The sequence below is a fragment of the Rhipicephalus sanguineus genome, chromosome 8 (assembly GCF_013339695.2).
Source record: "Rhipicephalus sanguineus isolate Rsan-2018 chromosome 8, BIME_Rsan_1.4, whole genome shotgun sequence".
In the NCBI taxonomy this organism is placed as follows: Eukaryota; Metazoa; Arthropoda; class Arachnida; order Ixodida; family Ixodidae; genus Rhipicephalus; species Rhipicephalus sanguineus.
The window spans coordinates 100042291-100059142 of NC_051183.1; the positions used below are offsets into that span (position 1 = coordinate 100042291).

General features: G+C 44.0%; 1 long non-coding RNA gene across 1 annotated transcript in view; it reads left to right on the forward strand.

Annotated features, from left to right (window-relative positions):
* The first annotated feature begins 3403 nt into the window (after window positions 1-3403).
* Window positions 3404-16852, forward strand: part of LOC119402265 (uncharacterized) — a 36244-nt gene continuing 22795 nt past the window's right edge. Inside the window, exons 1-2 of the long non-coding RNA XR_005185698.2 lie at window positions 3404-3538; window positions 13604-13714. This is a non-coding gene — a long non-coding RNA (uncharacterized LOC119402265). The remainder of the gene's footprint in view (window positions 3539-13603; window positions 13715-16852) is intronic.

Consider the following 16852-nt stretch of genomic DNA (forward strand, 5'->3'; position numbering starts at 1 on the left):
CACACAAAAAACCACTTCGTCATTCTGAACAGGAGCCGAGATATTAATGAGAAACCCTTATTTGGAGGTCTCTGAGAGGACAACAAAATTGGAAATTGCTGGTTGCTAAAGCGTACTCGGGACGTTTGTTGGCGCTGTAGGGTTTCTTCTGGGAAGTAGTATATGTCCCACCACAACTTTTTTGGGACATTTTCGGGAGGATGGTGGTTTGTTGGGCGTAGTTGTCTCGGTGGATCTGACGAGAGGCTTGCCTTGGCACAGATATCAATATGTTTAAGCGATTGGCTGCCTCAATTGTTGTTTCCACGATGTCAAAACTGCTCTTCAGTGTTAGTCCGGTGGTCGCGAAATATATTCTGCAGCTCAGTGATGTGGTCGTGTACGGAATGAAAGTTCGTGGTTACACTCTGCAGAACGTTCGTAACAGGTTCCAGTCGTGCGCTTTACTTCGACGTGCAAGTAGACAATGAAAGATGCTCGAGCTTGTCGTTGCACAGTACAGGATGAGAGCTCGTTGCATAGTTGCAGCATTCGAGGTTGATTCCATTGATGCGAGCTCCTGATGGCATTTTTGAATAACCATCGCAACTGGCTTGTTAACCAAGTTCTTTTCTTTCTTTTTTTTCAAACGCGAGCAAAATCTCGATAGCCAGTATACAGTCTGAGCTGAAGCTCCATGCAAACCCTGTACCACGGCTATACTTAGGCTCTAACCAAATGAATAACGAGTACAGCAGGTACTGCAAAGTTTGTCTTTTTTTATAAATTAATGTCTGCTTCTGATTATATAAATATATCCTCCGTCAGTGTCGTCTCTTCCTACGAGTACTCATCATGTCGCCTTCATGCACGCTGTACTTCACGATTCTTTGATAAGGGTTTCGACACATTCCTAAAAAACAAACGTCACCATTCAGTAGTATTTTATTTTGAAATGTTAGCGATGCGTATGACATTGCCGCGACATTAATTAAACATGTAAGCAACATAAATACGTGACTCCCGAAAATGGTCAAGCAATTTAATTTGCATGAGCATGAAGGCCCGCTGTTGTGAAGGTATAATCGACGCTTTGTACGGACCAACAACAAAGGCAGCGCAACAAAGCACAGCATGCAACTTATACAAGCCCACAAGCTTTCTGAGTGAATGATTTAAAAGCTTTGTTTGGGAGCTTGGGTGGTGCCAACGTTTAGCAATTTCCACGGGGTAGGAGGTGCGACACCACGGGATATTGTTACACTCTTTTAACGAAGTGCAGCGGTAAAGATTTCTTGCTAACGTAGCCGGCAATTTTGTGAGTACTGAAGTTCTTGTGTCAGACTGCGTAAATCTCTTAGTTCAAAAAAAGAAAACATGAAACTTGTATCTCAGAATAATTCGCTATCTTCAATAGCCATCGCAGGCAGTCTCACTGCCGTGACTTGACCGTCAAGATTTGTCATAGTCTGTAATGTGCAAAATGGTTCGCAATCCTGAAAGTTGTTTCATACGGATATGCGTGTCACGGATTCGGGTGGTTGCCGGTGATGGACTCGGCCAAGACTCGTTGAACATCAAAACACATTTAATAAACGAACCACACGGCGCTCAAAAATATATATATAGATGTACAAAAATACAATAGAAAAAACCTAAATTATATTAAACTGTTTAACTAAACTGCTCCCCTCATAGTCTGTTTCAGTCTTAGAACAATTCATACATCGGATTGGCCTTACTTGGCATTGCTGATACATGGTACATAACCAATGTCCCGTCTGTGGTCGTTCCCGTTGTGTCATCTGTCGTGGCTCCTGATGTCTCCACAAACTTGATGTCAACTCTGCATGCAGCTCGATGCAGCAGCCGTCGCCTGTACACAAGCAGGTCGTCGTAGCGCTGGCCTGACTGCTAGGCCCGTTAGGCCTAACGTCGTCGTCGGCTGCTTCACCCGGCGTGGCGTTCCACTGCTGACGTGGCGCTCCGGGGATTGCCTTCGGCGGCCTGCTGCAGAAGGGGGGCTTGCGTCAGGAACGCTGGTACTTGCGGTGCGCGGTAGCGGCATCTCCGAGGAGCCTTGCATCGAACGCCGTCTCGTTCGCCGGCAGCACCTCGGGATGCCCGCGTCACCAGCCGCAGACCCGAACGCCCGTCGCTCCCGTCGCCAGTGCATAGGCTGGCGATGCAACCTTCCGCTGCCGAGTCCACCCAGACAATCCCAGCTCACTCCGCTTCGTGTTCTTTCACGTCGGTTCACGTGCCACTAGCTCTAGAATTTTTTCACGCACGCGCTCGTGCCGACGCGAACACTTCGTCGTCTTTCTGCCTTCGAGGGGCTCTTACTCGTGACAATGCGAGACCGAAGTGTGTTAATCAAGCTTTGCAGCTTTTTGCTAGTGCAAAAAATTACATATATATATATATATATATATATATATATATATATATATATATATATATATATATATATATATATATATATATATATACATATATATATATGTATATATATATATATATATATATATATATATATATCGAATTCCAGGGGGGGAGGGGGGCAGGTTCCCCCTTTGCGGACCGGACGCCCATGATTATTATTATTATTATTTGGTATTTTATTTGTTGTCGCATTATGCCAGCTGAAGCAAGGAAATGGCATATTATGCAATGTGCTCGCACCCCCCCCCCGAGAAATCCTGGGTGCGCTAATGCCAAGCCAAGGGGGGGGGGGGGTTCAACCCCCCCCCCCCAGAAATTTTTTCAGTTTTGCTTGCGTATATATACACGCACACATACAAAGGCACGCACGAACATACATAAAGTATGGTTGACCCCCACCACCCAAAAAAAATTTCTGGCTACGCCCCTGCCACTGTCTATGGCACTGATGCAAGGCCAACTGCTCCAATTTGCGTTTTCATGCGCTAACAAATCCAGTCCTCTGGCAACTCAGTTTTCACTTGCTTCGCCAAAATTGCATCGTTGCGGCAGAGGTAAAAACTCTGCAGCGATAAAGTGGAGAACATACCTTACGATATTAGATTCACGATTAGACATGTCGCGAAGAATGAGCCAAAGTTTCTCCGAAAGGATGCTTTGGAATCATGGATGTTTGGAATATGAACGAATTCGCAGATTCGAACATGGCGCCAATCATGCCAAAGCAAGCGAGGCAACCGTGCCGCCACCGCGATGCAGCAACATTGGACAACGTTTAAACAATTTTATGCAAAAATCTACAGTAGAAATACACTTAAATATAATTATTCAGTATAACAAAAATAACTTTCTTAATGCACGGTATTATTTTAACAAAAATTTATTTTAGGCATAAATCTGTTTAGTAGCGCCCTCAACATTGTATCGGTTGCATTACGCAACGCAACAACCACGCGCGCGCTCTTCAAGGGTTCGCGCGGGATCGCGCACGCTACTTCGACTGCTCCCGCTTGCGCCTGCTTGGCGGTTTCGTGCGCGTGTATCGTGGACCAAGTTTTCTCATGAATTCGGACAGCTTTTACTGCAATGCAGGATGGAGTACACCTCAGCTTTTGTAAGTGTTTTGTCGTTGTTTCGAGGTTGCAAACATTACTTTCGATTGAAGGCTTTGTTGTGTGCGCAGCAACGCTGTGCCAAAGTTTCCTTTTCGTCGCTTAGCTTCTGCGCATAGACGGCGAAGCAATTCGTTTGCGTATATACATATGCCCATGGGTTGCAGGCTTCGTTGCAAATTTCTTAATGGATGCGGGACGATCTTGGACTGTTTGTATGCACACCGTCAGTTGAAGGGGCCGACAAACAATTGTTATGGTACCTGTTTTCTTTAGTGCAACGGAACGCTTTCCCGTCAGAGTGTCTAATCCAGGAATGGTAACGCGGAAAAATGCCGTGAGACATTTATGATCAAAATGATACAACACGCGCTGTAAACAGTAGGAGGTGAGCGCGACAGCGGTTCGTGTTTGCGCGCTGCGGTTTGCTGCGCGTGCGTGCACTCCGCGCGCATGCGCCGCAGCTCGACATGTTCCACACTAGTTCCTTTGAAGCAGCACATGCTTCCCACATCAACTCATTTTACCTCGTAAGCAGCACAGATTAGAACAGGGATGGATTAATATACATACTCCATTTTCGAGCACTAATTGTGGTGCGCATAGAAGCATGAGACAGCAAATGGAACGACATCATAGTACAACTTCAAGGCTCTTCCGCTAGGTTGCGTGACTTACCATGCTTTTGGGATATTTAAACACAATTTCATAAGTTTAACTCTACTTGAATCACGGAAAGGATGCCTGAACCTGTCACTATAATTCACAGTCTTTCATATTCACCAGGATTTGATCACACCTTTTGGCCACTTGTCGGTACCTTTAATGTGCAGCAAAGCTGCTGTGTCAAGGTTTCTTTTTTGTTGCGGTTTGGCAGAACAATTTGTTTCATGTGCCCATTTAGGACTGCAGGTTTCGTTGTAAATTTCTAAATGTATGTCGGACAATCTTGAGCTGTGTGAATGCACGCCGCCAGTTAACGCTGAGATCTGAGTGATGGCAGTTTCCCGACCGTTCCCAAATTTTGAAAATGGAACCAGGGTTCAAGCCGGAATCGAACCCGGGCCTTCTGCGCGTGCTCAACCAGAGAGCCGCGTCAGTGCTTGAAACTAGTTGGGAAAAAAAATCCTCCAGGTCTCGCATACCATAGGAATCGGCATAATGTGAAGCTGTCAGAGAGGCACTCCTTACACCACACTGTTTGGCTTTGAGACAAATCAAGGCATTCATGTCATGACATGTGGTTCACTATTGTTTGTTTGTCACGCATGCACGTGTGTATATTCTAATACATACCAAGCCGATGAAACGTATGTGCTGGTATATACCATGTATGTCCTGTCATTTGTCATGCTATGCCATGCCAATTTTGGTATATATCAAATTAATGAAACTGCCTTGGGAGCACTAAGATGAAATCATGACTTGCATGACATGATTTTCATGTTATGACCCGTTATTTATGTTCCTTGTACACTCGTGTGATGGCAAGCCAGTATTGGTGCACATCAAGTTATGAAGTGGCAGAGAGAGAGCACTGAACTGTGTCGTGTAAATCATGAGGTACATGACATGCATGTCAATATCTTCATGTTACGACCTGTCATTTGTGTTCGTCATACACCCAGGTAATGCCATACCAACTTTGCAAATATATTAGGTTAATTAAGCAGCTGTGAGAGCACTGGGATTGTCATAGAAATCATGACATGCATGTCGTGATTATTATACTACAACCTGTCCTTTAGGTTCTTCATGCACTCCCGTCATGCCATACCAATTTTGGCATATATTATGTTACTAAAACGGTCATGAAAGCACCAAAGCCATGTCATGTAAAGCATGATGTATCATAGGTCAGCAAACTCACCCTTGAGTCGGCTCAGATTGGGCTGTGAGCCGGCGTCTGAGTGAGTCAGGCTGAGTAATACTTTGTTCAGTTTGAGTCCGAGTGAGCCCGGCTGAGAAAAATTTTTGTGAGTCTGAGTCCGGTTAAGGAAAATGTTGGCGAGTCTGAGCCCGAGTGAACCCTAAGCACAAGATATATTTCTTGAGTGAGTCTGAGTCTTCACCTTTTATTGCAGACCTGTGGTCCTATCTACTCATCTTCAGCATTGCTATCAGCCTTATATCGGCTTATGTTTATACTCACATCTCCCCACATATATATCAATGCACTAGCGTTCATGCACGACCTCAGTATTGATCAGAGGCGTGAGCTAGGGGAGGGGGAGGTGTTGCCGTGACCTCCCCACGCAAACTCTTTCACAGGAAGTTCTTGATAAAAATATCTCGTATAAGTCACGTTGTTCATAAAAATGTCCTTACTGGATTGAAACCGCTGATAACTCGCATCTGAAGGTACAAGATCAAAAGGATTATCGTAGAGCAGTATTGGCGTTAAAGAGCATTGACACCATGATCAAAAAAGCAAATTAACAAACTCAGACTCAGGTCAAGGCGTTAATTTGAGCCCAACTGAGTTCAGTTGAGGAAAATTTTGGCGAGTTGAGTCTTAGTGAGCCCTCAGAGCAAAATATATTTCTTGAGTGGGTCTGAGTGAGCTCCAATTTTTTTTCATTCATTTCATTTTTATTTCCTTAAAGACCCCCGAAAGGGTATTACATAAGGGGTGGGTAAATATACAATCAGTTGCGTTGTCACAATGATCAATGCGAAGTTACATTTGAAATGCTATGCATGAAACTTGATGGGCAGGTGATTGTGGCGACATCGTGGGAAAGGCCGTTCCAGTCTTTAGCTGCTCTGAGAAAAAAAGAAGCAGAAAACGTTTTAGTGCGGGCACGTGGGCGAAAAACTTGTAGTGCATGGCCGGTGCGATGAGATATGTGAGCTGCGGGGATAATGTAAGGAGGGCGATGAAGGGGCGAGTGAAAAAACTTGTGAAATAATGAGAGGGTTGCAATGCGTCGGCGATAAGACAAAGATGGTAAGTTGCACTCTGCTTTGAGGGATGTAACACTGATGTCGTATGAGTACGAAGCATGAACGAATCTAGCTGCACGATTTTGAATAGTTTCTAGAGAATTTGTGAGACCAACTTCAGGCGGGTTCCAGATGGGAGATGCATATTCTAACTTTGATCTGACTAATGATGTATAAGCAAGTAGTTTTACATGACTCGGAGCGTTGCGTAAATGACGTTTTAGGAAGCCCAAAGTTTTGTTAGCTGATGATGTGATTCTAGCAATATGAGGGTTCCACGACAAATTGTAGGATAGGGTGACTCCAAGGTATTTATAAGTGGTTACTGATTCGACAGGGACATTAGCTATGTTATAAGAAAAGCGAAGAGGATTTAGACGACGAGTGAAGGAGATTAGTTTGCATTTAGTAGGGTTTAAGGACATAAGCCAGTCATCACACCATTGTAGGATGTGGTCGAGGTCTTCTTGCAATAAGATGTGGTCAGAAGGGTTAGTAACGGTTCTATAAATAACACAGTCGTCTGCAAACATGCGGAAATTTGAAGATACATGCAAAGGCAGGTCGTTAATGTAAATTAGAAATAAAAGAGGACCAAGGACAGAGCCCTGGGGCACACCCGATGTCACCGGAAGAGGGTTAGACAATTTATCATTTGTAATTACTGATTGCGTGCGGTTAGTCAAGAATTCTTTTATCCATTTTAGTACGTATGGGTGCAAGTTTAAGGAAGACAGTTTTATTATTAGGCGTTTATGGGGTACCTTATCAAAGGCTTTTGCAAAATCAAGGAATATGGAATCGGTTTGTTTGTTTATGTCAAGGTTAGCATGAAGGTCATGAACGAAGATGGCAAGCTGGGTTTCGCAAGAGTGGCCCTTACGAAACCCATGTTGAGAATGGGGAAAGAAGTTATGGGAGTCGAGAAAGTTCATGACGTAAGAGTAAATGACGTGTTCCATGAGTTTGCAGGGTACGCTGGTCAAGGAGATCGGTCGGTAGTTTAGTGGCGAGTTTCTGTTACCGGATTTGAAGACAGGAACGACCTTTCCCACTTTCCAGTCGTCTGGGATGACGCCTGTTGAAAGAGAATGGGAAAATAACAATACAAAATAAGCCGACGCAATATGACGTATGTTTTTCAACAGTTTCGCATTAATACCGTCCAGTCCACATGCTGATGTTAACTTCAACTTTTCGATGAGGGATGAGATACCGTCAGCAGAAAAACTGATTTCAGGCATGGCAGATGTGATCTGACATGAAAACACAGGTAAGGGTACGCGTGATTCGTTAGTAAATACAGATGAAAAAGCGTTGTTGAAAGCATCAGCGCATTCTGCATCTGGAAGAACCTCTCCAGATTCGTTAGTAAGAGTGGTGTCAACAACGGCTTTAGGGTTAATTATCTGCCAAAACTTGCGGGGATCTTTAGTTAACATATTGGGCAAATCGTTGTTAAAAAATTTGAACTTGGCGTCACGGATAGCTGTGAGATATGCTTTTTCAGCTACGTAATACTTATCCCTTATTTGCCAACCTTTGTGATGTATTAGACATGCATGTCATGATTTTCATCTTACGACCTCTCATCTATGCTTGTCATACACTCATGTAGTCCATACCAATTTTGGAATGTGTCAAGTAAATGAGATGCCTGCAAGAGTACGAAGACTGTGTCATGTAAATCATGATGTACCTGCCATGCATGTTGTGATTGTTATGTTACAAACTGTCATTTATTTTCATCATACACTCGTGTCATGCCGTACCAATTTAGGTTATTTCTAGTTATTGAGACGGGCGTGAGAGGACCAAGACCATCTCATGTAAATCAGGACGTACTTGTCATGAATATCATGATTGCCATGTTACGACCTGTCATTTATATTCATCATACACTCATTGGCGCTCGTACTGTGTCCTCATCTTGTGTCTCCATTGTGTTTGTGCTGATTTTCCACGTATGCACTGATTTCATTGCGTTAACAGATGCAGTATTGTGTGTCAGAATATTAGAATTGCAGCAGGGGTCACACAATGTGAATTGCATAATGAGTGGGTGGTTTAAAGCTCCCCATCCATTACAAACGGCTCAGCTATATAATTCATCAGCAGCAGCAGCCACAGCAACAACAAAGTGTGCAGCGTATTGCGTGAAAGGGCCCTGCAACACTTTTTCAGCTTGGTAAAAAACGCTGCCAATTGGTAGTCGAGGCTCCTCAGAACACGAGCCAAACATTATAGCACAGCATGCGGCCTTCAATTTACAATTACTTCTCAAAGTATGCTAGAAATCATTCCCTCTTCTCTCAACAAATGATGCCATAAACCCCAATGCCTGAACCATAAACCCAAAGTCCACGGCCATTGGCTGATTTGAGCATCATGAGCTGCATAGTTACTGTGACCGCCACGTGCCCGCACACACACTTGCGATAACACTGAAAGTAAGCCGTGCATCCGAAGAAAAACAGAAAAGAAAATGCTCCAGGTCCTGATGAAGGGACGCATATTCTGGCCCCCTTGTCATCTCCCTCCCTGCATAGCTTCCAGCACTCTCGCTAGTATGAAAGGAGAGAGAAAGTGCTTGAAGCATGCAACAAATGCCTGTAACTCCGCTTGTACTTGGTGTATTCTAAACATTTTTGCGGGAGTCGATTTATGATGGGGCAGTAAGCTCTTTTAATGAAGCCATTTGACTATTACTTGGAAAAGTGTTGCAGGGCTCCTTTAGAGCATAGTGGTTACTTGGCTACTTTGCAAAATGATGTTCGACGGTGTAGTGGGCACCTTGCAGCACTGTTGCCAACCGTCAGGTAATTACCCTATTGTAGGGTATTTTTGGAATTTTTCGGCCAGCGTGGGGTAGTAGGACGGTAATACGATTTTCTTATAAGACGCAGGGTAATTTCCACATTTTGCTAGTCATTGATCAGCGAAAAATGTAGACGATCCGCGTGACATATCCGGGGGTTGCGTTCTTAAAGAGATTCAAAAACTAAATATTTCTTTGAATAAAATAGGAACTGTCCTCATTCACATGTCACCATCTAGGGCAGAGACGAAAATATGTCCCACGTCCCTGTGCTAGCATTGTTTTTTTTCTCATGGATGGTTTTTTCCCTCTGCGTCGTCTCCTATTAGTTCATTGCGTGGAGGGGCTTTTAAATTTTGCAGTGCCGCTCGGATCCAGTTATTAAGGCCAGAGCCTTAGATGCCTCAGGAAACACGAAAAGTGACCGTCAGTGTCAACACGAGTGATGCAAAAAATCATTATGGTATGACGTCGCCGCCTTTGACGTCATCGTGACGTCACAGATCGACAGAAATTGTGACATCATTATGAAGTCATACTGACGCCACTGTGACGTCACAATGGGACGTCAAACGATCACATCATAACATGACATCGTCACTTGGTCATAGGTGGGCTGATCCCGGAGGCACGTGAGGTGCTGAAAGCTAGCAGTGCCTCCGATCACAGAGGCAGTGCAAAACCACGCTAGGTGCAGAAATCTTTTGAGCGCAGGGAGGATCAATACAATACCTTGATTCAAACAGAAAGGCGCTTCCCCTTGAATTATCGTAAAATGTATTCATGCTTATTTCGTCTCTACACTTTCGGTGGTTACTCAGAGCCAGTTTTTCTTTCCTTTGCTGCTATTCAATACATCTTTTCTGCCTCTATGATGTTTCTCTTAAGGCTCTTTGTTACCATGTCACTTACACTACGAGCCGTATACTTGCTGATGAGTCTATTTCTTTTTTTCAACTGTGAGTCAACGCTCTTCCCATACAAATACCGAAACGCTTTCTCTTCCTATCTGCTGCCTTTCATGTTGTTTAGTCTTTTTTCTCTCTTTTAAACTAATTTTCAAACCTCTGAAGTCGCTACTAACTTTAGCGTCACCCCACGTCTGCATGTCATACAGTAAAGTATAGTCTGTACTTTATTATTGTTACACCGCACCATTTTTATGCGTAGGGTAAAATGTAAGGTAATAAAAAACGTTGTCTAGGTTAAAGTAGGGTATTTTTGACCTCAACTTAAGGTATTTTCCAAAAATTGGTTGGCAACACTGCCTTGCGGCTGTACTTGCAGTAGGTGCGCTAAGAGAGTTTATAATAGGCTCTGTGAAGGCTGTTCTACCCGCTGCGGTTGTCTTGTCGTCATGGTGCTCATCTGCTGACCCAAAGGTTGTGCGATTGAATCCCGGCCGTGGTGGCCGCATTTCGATGGAGCTAAATGCTAGAGGCCCGTGTGCTTAGATTTAGGTGCACATTAAAGCACCCAAGGGAGACACGATCTCTCCAGTGCTATTCACCGTGTGTTTACAGGAGGTTTTCAGGGCCCTAGATTGGGAAGAATTAGGGATAAGAGTTAATGGAGAGTATCTCAGTTACCTGTGATTCGCTGCTGACATTGCATATTGATGAGTAACGCGGGAGACGAATTACAACTCATGAGTACTTAACTGGATACGGGAAGTAGAAGAGTAGGTCTGAAAACTAATTAATATGCAGAAAACTAAAGTAATGTGGAACAATCTTGGCAGAGAACAGCGCTTTGCGATAGGGGGCGACACACTGGAAGTTGTAAAGGAGTACGTCTACTTAGGACAGGGAGTAACCACGGAGCCGAACCATGAGAGTGAAATAACTATAAGAATAAGGATGGGATGGGGCTCATTTGGCAAGCATTATCAAATCATGAATGGTAGTCTACTACTATCCCTCAAGAGGAAGGTATATAACAGCTGCATCTTACCGGTACTTACCTACGGAGCAGAAACCTGGAGACTTACAAAGAGGGTTCAACTTAAATTGAGGACGACGCAGCGAGCGATGGAAAGGAAAATGATAGGTGTAACCTTAAGAGACAAGAAGAGAGCAGAGTGGATCAGGGAACAAACGGGGGTTAAGGATATCATAGTTGAAATTAAGAAGAAGAAATGGATACGGGCCGGGAACGTAGCACGTCGGCAGGATAACCGGTGGTCATTAAGGGTAACTGACTGGATTCCAAGAGATGGCAAACGCGTGAGGGGGAGACAGAAAATTAGGTGGGTAGATAAGATTAAGAAGTTTGTAGGTATAACGTGGCAGCAGAAAGCACAGGACCGGGTTGATTAGCGGAACATGGGAGAGGCCTTTGCCCTGCAGTGGGCGTAGACAGGCTGATGATGATGATGATGATGAAAGCACCCGAGGCAGTCGAAATTTCCGGAACCCTGCACTATGGTGTCCCTCATAATCATGTCGTGGTTTTGGGACGTAAAACCCCAACAATTATTATTATGGATGCTGCTCCTCCAGCTTAGGTTGTGACTGTGCTACATGGTACGTGGAGGCCTGGCATTGTTTTTAGGGTTTGGGTATGCCAAAATTTATAGAGGGATTGTGAAATTGGTCAGCTGAGTCAGCATACATTTATTCTTTGTGCATGCGAAGAATGTATTCTGTGAATATGTCTGTTACAGAAATATTTACAACGAAAGCATAAATATTTAAAATTCTTTATGAAACCTCTACGAAGCGTGTACGAGTTCTTGCGAGTACTTTCACTGTGGCTTTTATTCTGTGATTTGTTTTATTTTTTGCTTCTGCTTGATTATCACAGTTGAAGCAGGTGTGTAGCCAGGGGGTGTGTTTCAGTGTCGTAACACCCCCTGAAATTTTCTGAATGCTGTGTATCTCTCTACATCATTTAACGACCTTTTTATCATTTCCAAACAGTGGTCCTTTCTTTTTCTTTAATTCAAGAATGTTTTGGTTGTTTGCATTCTCTTTCATATGAGCGTATTTTTTTTTTGTGTGTGAAAATAAACATTCTTTATAAATCAAGTCCTCGAACTTCTTTGTGCGCTTGTGGTTTTTATGTAGATATTTCAGTGAATGAAACAACCAACCCTTCATCTTTATTAAAGGGACTGACAACTGCTAAGAACACGAATTGCAATAACCCAGCTAATACAAAGATTGTCTTTTGTATTGGCTAAAGCGAGCCCTGTTTTTCTCACTAGAAGTTTGTTTATGTTTTTATTTCTTCACTTGAAGACACGAAAAAATTACTTTTGGCACCCCACGTGGTAAAAACACGAAGGTGCATAAGAGGCTGTTCATGTGACTTTCTACTGGTGTACTTAGCAGTATTGAAATACAGTACACTTTCTTTTGGTTAGACGCATTAGTGGGCTTTTCTGACTTAAAATGTACAAATACATTTTAATTTCTAGTGAGTAAAAAAGTGTGCCTCCTTCTCTTGACATATGATCCAATGCTCTTGAGCAGCAGCATCAAAGTTTTAGCTGAGGGACTAGTGGCACCTGCCGATGAGTTGGAGAAGTACCTGGAGCGCCTGGCTTGCGAGTCAGTGAAGAGGCTTCACGTGACAATGAGCATTCGGAAAGCTAATTCTGCCGGGTTTTTATATTAAAAAGCGCTTGAAAACATCAGATAAAGGTGGTTAAGCACAGTTTCATGCACTCCTGTGACAGCAGAACATTGAGTGCAATCAACAGTTTTTGAGGAGGTCTGTCAGCATCACTATCACTTCTCAGCATCGCTGTAGGGGGGACTCCTAACTTTTTCAGACGTTTCTCAGATTGAAAAATTCTGCTTACAAAATATCCACATGCTTTTGAAATCGAGTGTTGCGGGTATAACCACTACCAAGGGGGAGCTTTTCGTTGCGCCACAAAAAGCTGGGTCCAGAAAAATTAGTTGTCAGTCCATTTGAAGCAGAAAAATGACTAAGGTATTGCTTTTACCAATGGTCTATAATAACCCCCCAAAAATATCTCAGGCTATGCCACTGAGCTTAAGAGCAAGTGTCGTGCATCCATGAATGGGGGTTGCGGGTTGTACACGACAGCGCATTATAGATGAGTAAATGAGCTAAGCACATTGTTCGCTAGATCATAAATATGAGGTCAGTCAGAACGTGAGACCATAAGTGGGCTAGCAAAACTATTTTTTCTTGCTATCATTCATAAAAGTGGTGCTTACATTGTCTAATTCTTTAGACTTGTTCCTCTGGTCTTTAAATAAAGTTCTTTGTATGTATGTATGTATGTATGTATGTATGTACATTGTCTAATTGACTTTTTATATTTCAGAAGACATCACAGCCAACTCGGCATTCACAAATGCAACTTCTCATGCAATCAGAGGCCAAGGCAGTGTGGCTGAAGAACTGCACCTTGAGAGAACAGTCTGCTGCTAAAAAAGTAAGTGGCACAGATAACATTATTTAAGACCTTATCATGCAACCTGTAAAGTGCACTATTTCTGTATTTGCAACTTCAGGAACCCAGGCCTTGTTTTGACAAACATTAACTGGCTACGTGTAGAAAACAGTTACATTTCACAAGAAAGTGTTGTCTCGAAGTTTTATACCGTAACATGCCCTGTTTTCTAAAGGAGCTGCCATAGTAAGGCAGCTGCACTTAACCTCTGAAGTCAAAGTGAATAGTCTTGCATGAAAGTGTGTGCCCACCTTTACTCGTGAAATAAGGCAAGCACGTAATTATACCTTAACTCGTATATGCCCAGTGTCTTACATGCAGGATGCTCCTCTGATGTGGTCTAAAATCGCTAATTCTTTGGCTGAAGCGCCACCTACAGCGAATCAAGCAGGTCTCTGCCTAAACATGTGCTAGCCTAGACATTGGAACTGCTTCATCCGGGTGAATGCATACATTGTATGACAGACACCATGTAGTGGAACAAAATTTAAAGGGCCCCTCACCAGGTGACATAACGAATTTTAGTTAGACATTGGAAGTTGTTGCGAGCCCAATAAGGAGCATTATGCCACAAGAATTTTTCTAATCGGTCCGATGGAAGCCGAGAAAAACAATAATTTGTAGCGGCGCGAAACCATGATGCGAGGAGGCGAGCTGCAAACCCTTGCCGCTCGCCCCGTGTAGCCTTCACGAGCCAAATCCCTTCCCTGCCCTCTTCGGCACGCGAGCGGGAGGATCACATAACGCATACGCATGAACACGTCATGCGCACACAATGTCACGAACGCATGACGTGCCCGAACCAGCCCGAGCCCCCGAGACGCGAGCGGTGTTGTGGCGGCGTTCTTTGCGCTTCGTCTCTGCAAGTTATGCCGAATGCACCCTCGCCGATCACTTGGCTTTCAACTGAACACGAAAGCTGCGACATTTGTACGGACGCGAGACTAGCAGTGTGCCGCATGAACATCTAGTTAGACGCGGGAGGATAAATGAGCCTAATAAGCGCTGGAACGCGGTGGAAAATTAGTTTCGTTGTAAGGGGTGGCGTCTGCACGATGCGCAAAGCGCGAGAACACGAACGCGTGCAAAACGGAGGTAGATTAGTCTCGAATCTCGCTGCGATTCGCAGTAAAAATTAAAAAAGACAACGCACATTCCGTTTGTGTGTTTTATTATTATTCTCAAGTTTTATTCATCCATTCAAGCAACAAATTACACAAACTACACGTCGTGTCAAATATTTATCGCAGTGTCACGTGCTACTGTTGGCGACGTCAGAGCACAGTCGTCTACGTAGAGGACCGACGTCACAGCACTACCATCTACGCAGGGCCATTCTCTCATGTACGTCATCCCCTCATTCTCTGGGCGCGCGTTTGCGAGAAGAAGGGCAAGCAGCGTTCAGCTTGAAATTTGACCCATTTCTGCGGCGCGTAGCGTTGCAAATTTTGGCAGACGTGATCGTGAACGCCCAGTGTATGCATTGCGCTAGTCAGCTCAAAATTGTCAAACCTGGTGAGGGGCCCTTTAAGTAATGACCCTTTGTTTCTCATCAAATCATTGCGATACTTGTTCATCCAGCTCATAGGAGGTGAGAGATAAACCGGGGACAGTTCTGTTGTTCAAATGTCAGGAGGTCATACGTTGCACGTGGTAAGCGCAGCCATCCTATATTATCGTGTAGTTGTGACTGTGGACAAGGCGGCAGCAAGACTGGGAAACACGAAACTCTTTATTTCGGTGAACTTGTGCCCGGAAAATAAGAACTCAAAATAGCAGCAATACACGTTTGCACCGATAGCGGCGAGAACAGTCGTCGGCCGTCTAGTAATCTGATCTGTAGTAAGACGCGTTGGCATTTATACATGCAGCATCAAACATTCCAGCCTGGTGGCCGTGTGAGTTCCAGAATAAACTCATCTGTTCATGTTTGTGTGCTTAAGCTTATTGGAAAATTCCAAAATAACCTGGAGGGTTCCTTTACATTTGGGCGTTGTTTGCGCAAGGCAGGGGTTATACGTATAACGGACATGTTACATGAAAGTAGCAAAAGAAGTACGCGTGGCATTGCCCCCTTCTGAAAATGCGTCGTCCCGATGCTAGTAACAGAACATACGTGGAAGGGGAAAAAATGTGCATACACAAAGAAAGTAGTACAATGTTAAAGCAAAAAGTAGAGTCCTTAGGTTCGCTAACACGCATAAACTGGCTTAAAGTGCACGACATGGACGACTTCAGAGCGTCGTAGAGAGGTCATAATGCTGTCCGGGATAACCTCATAGTCTAGAGAGCCGAGACGTTGAAGCACCTTGTATGGTCCGAATATCGCCGAAGAAGTTTTTCACTGAGTCTACTTCGGCGTATCAATGTTCAGAACCAAACACAGTCGCTGGGCTGATATTCTGCGTTACATTGTCGAAGGTTGTAACGACGGCTGTCGGTCTTTCGCTGGCTCTTGATTAACAGACGGGCAAGTTCTCTGGCCTATTCGCTGCGCTGAAGGTAGTCGATGACGTTGAGGTTTTCTTCGTTGGCGCCGTTGGGTAGCGTGGTGTCCAGCGTCATTGCCAGGCTCCTTCCGTAGACCAACTTTAAAGGGGTTGAAACATGAACACAACAAGCTGTGCGTGTGAACCTGTCCCTCGTTTGGATCGCTCCGCGCACTATCGGAGTGTCAGTCACTCTCGCTAGTACTACGTCGCAGCCCTAACAGTCAGAGCTGTGACCCCCTATCCTGCGGTTCGCGTTGAGTCGCAACCGCGGCGGGTTTCAGGCCAGTGGGGACAGGGACAAGCCTTTCAACTGAAGGTGTTTATTCACCTCAGATACATATCTGCCAATTCCAACAAATAGAGTAGCACATCAAGTGATTTGCTTGAAAAAAAATTGAGGACTATCTATCTGAAGAGAGAAGTCTTCCACCAAGATATTTTTTGCGAAAAAAAATTTTTCAGTAGCGTAATGCTCACGTGAAGTTTTTTGAAAAGCTCGAAACTATGACACGGAAAATAATTTATTCAAAATTTCGTTCTTTCGGTTTTCTGCAGAACGATGATAGACATTACACTTAAAAAATGTTTCGTCAATTTTGGTGCTACCGTGTTTTTTTTTATATGGGCT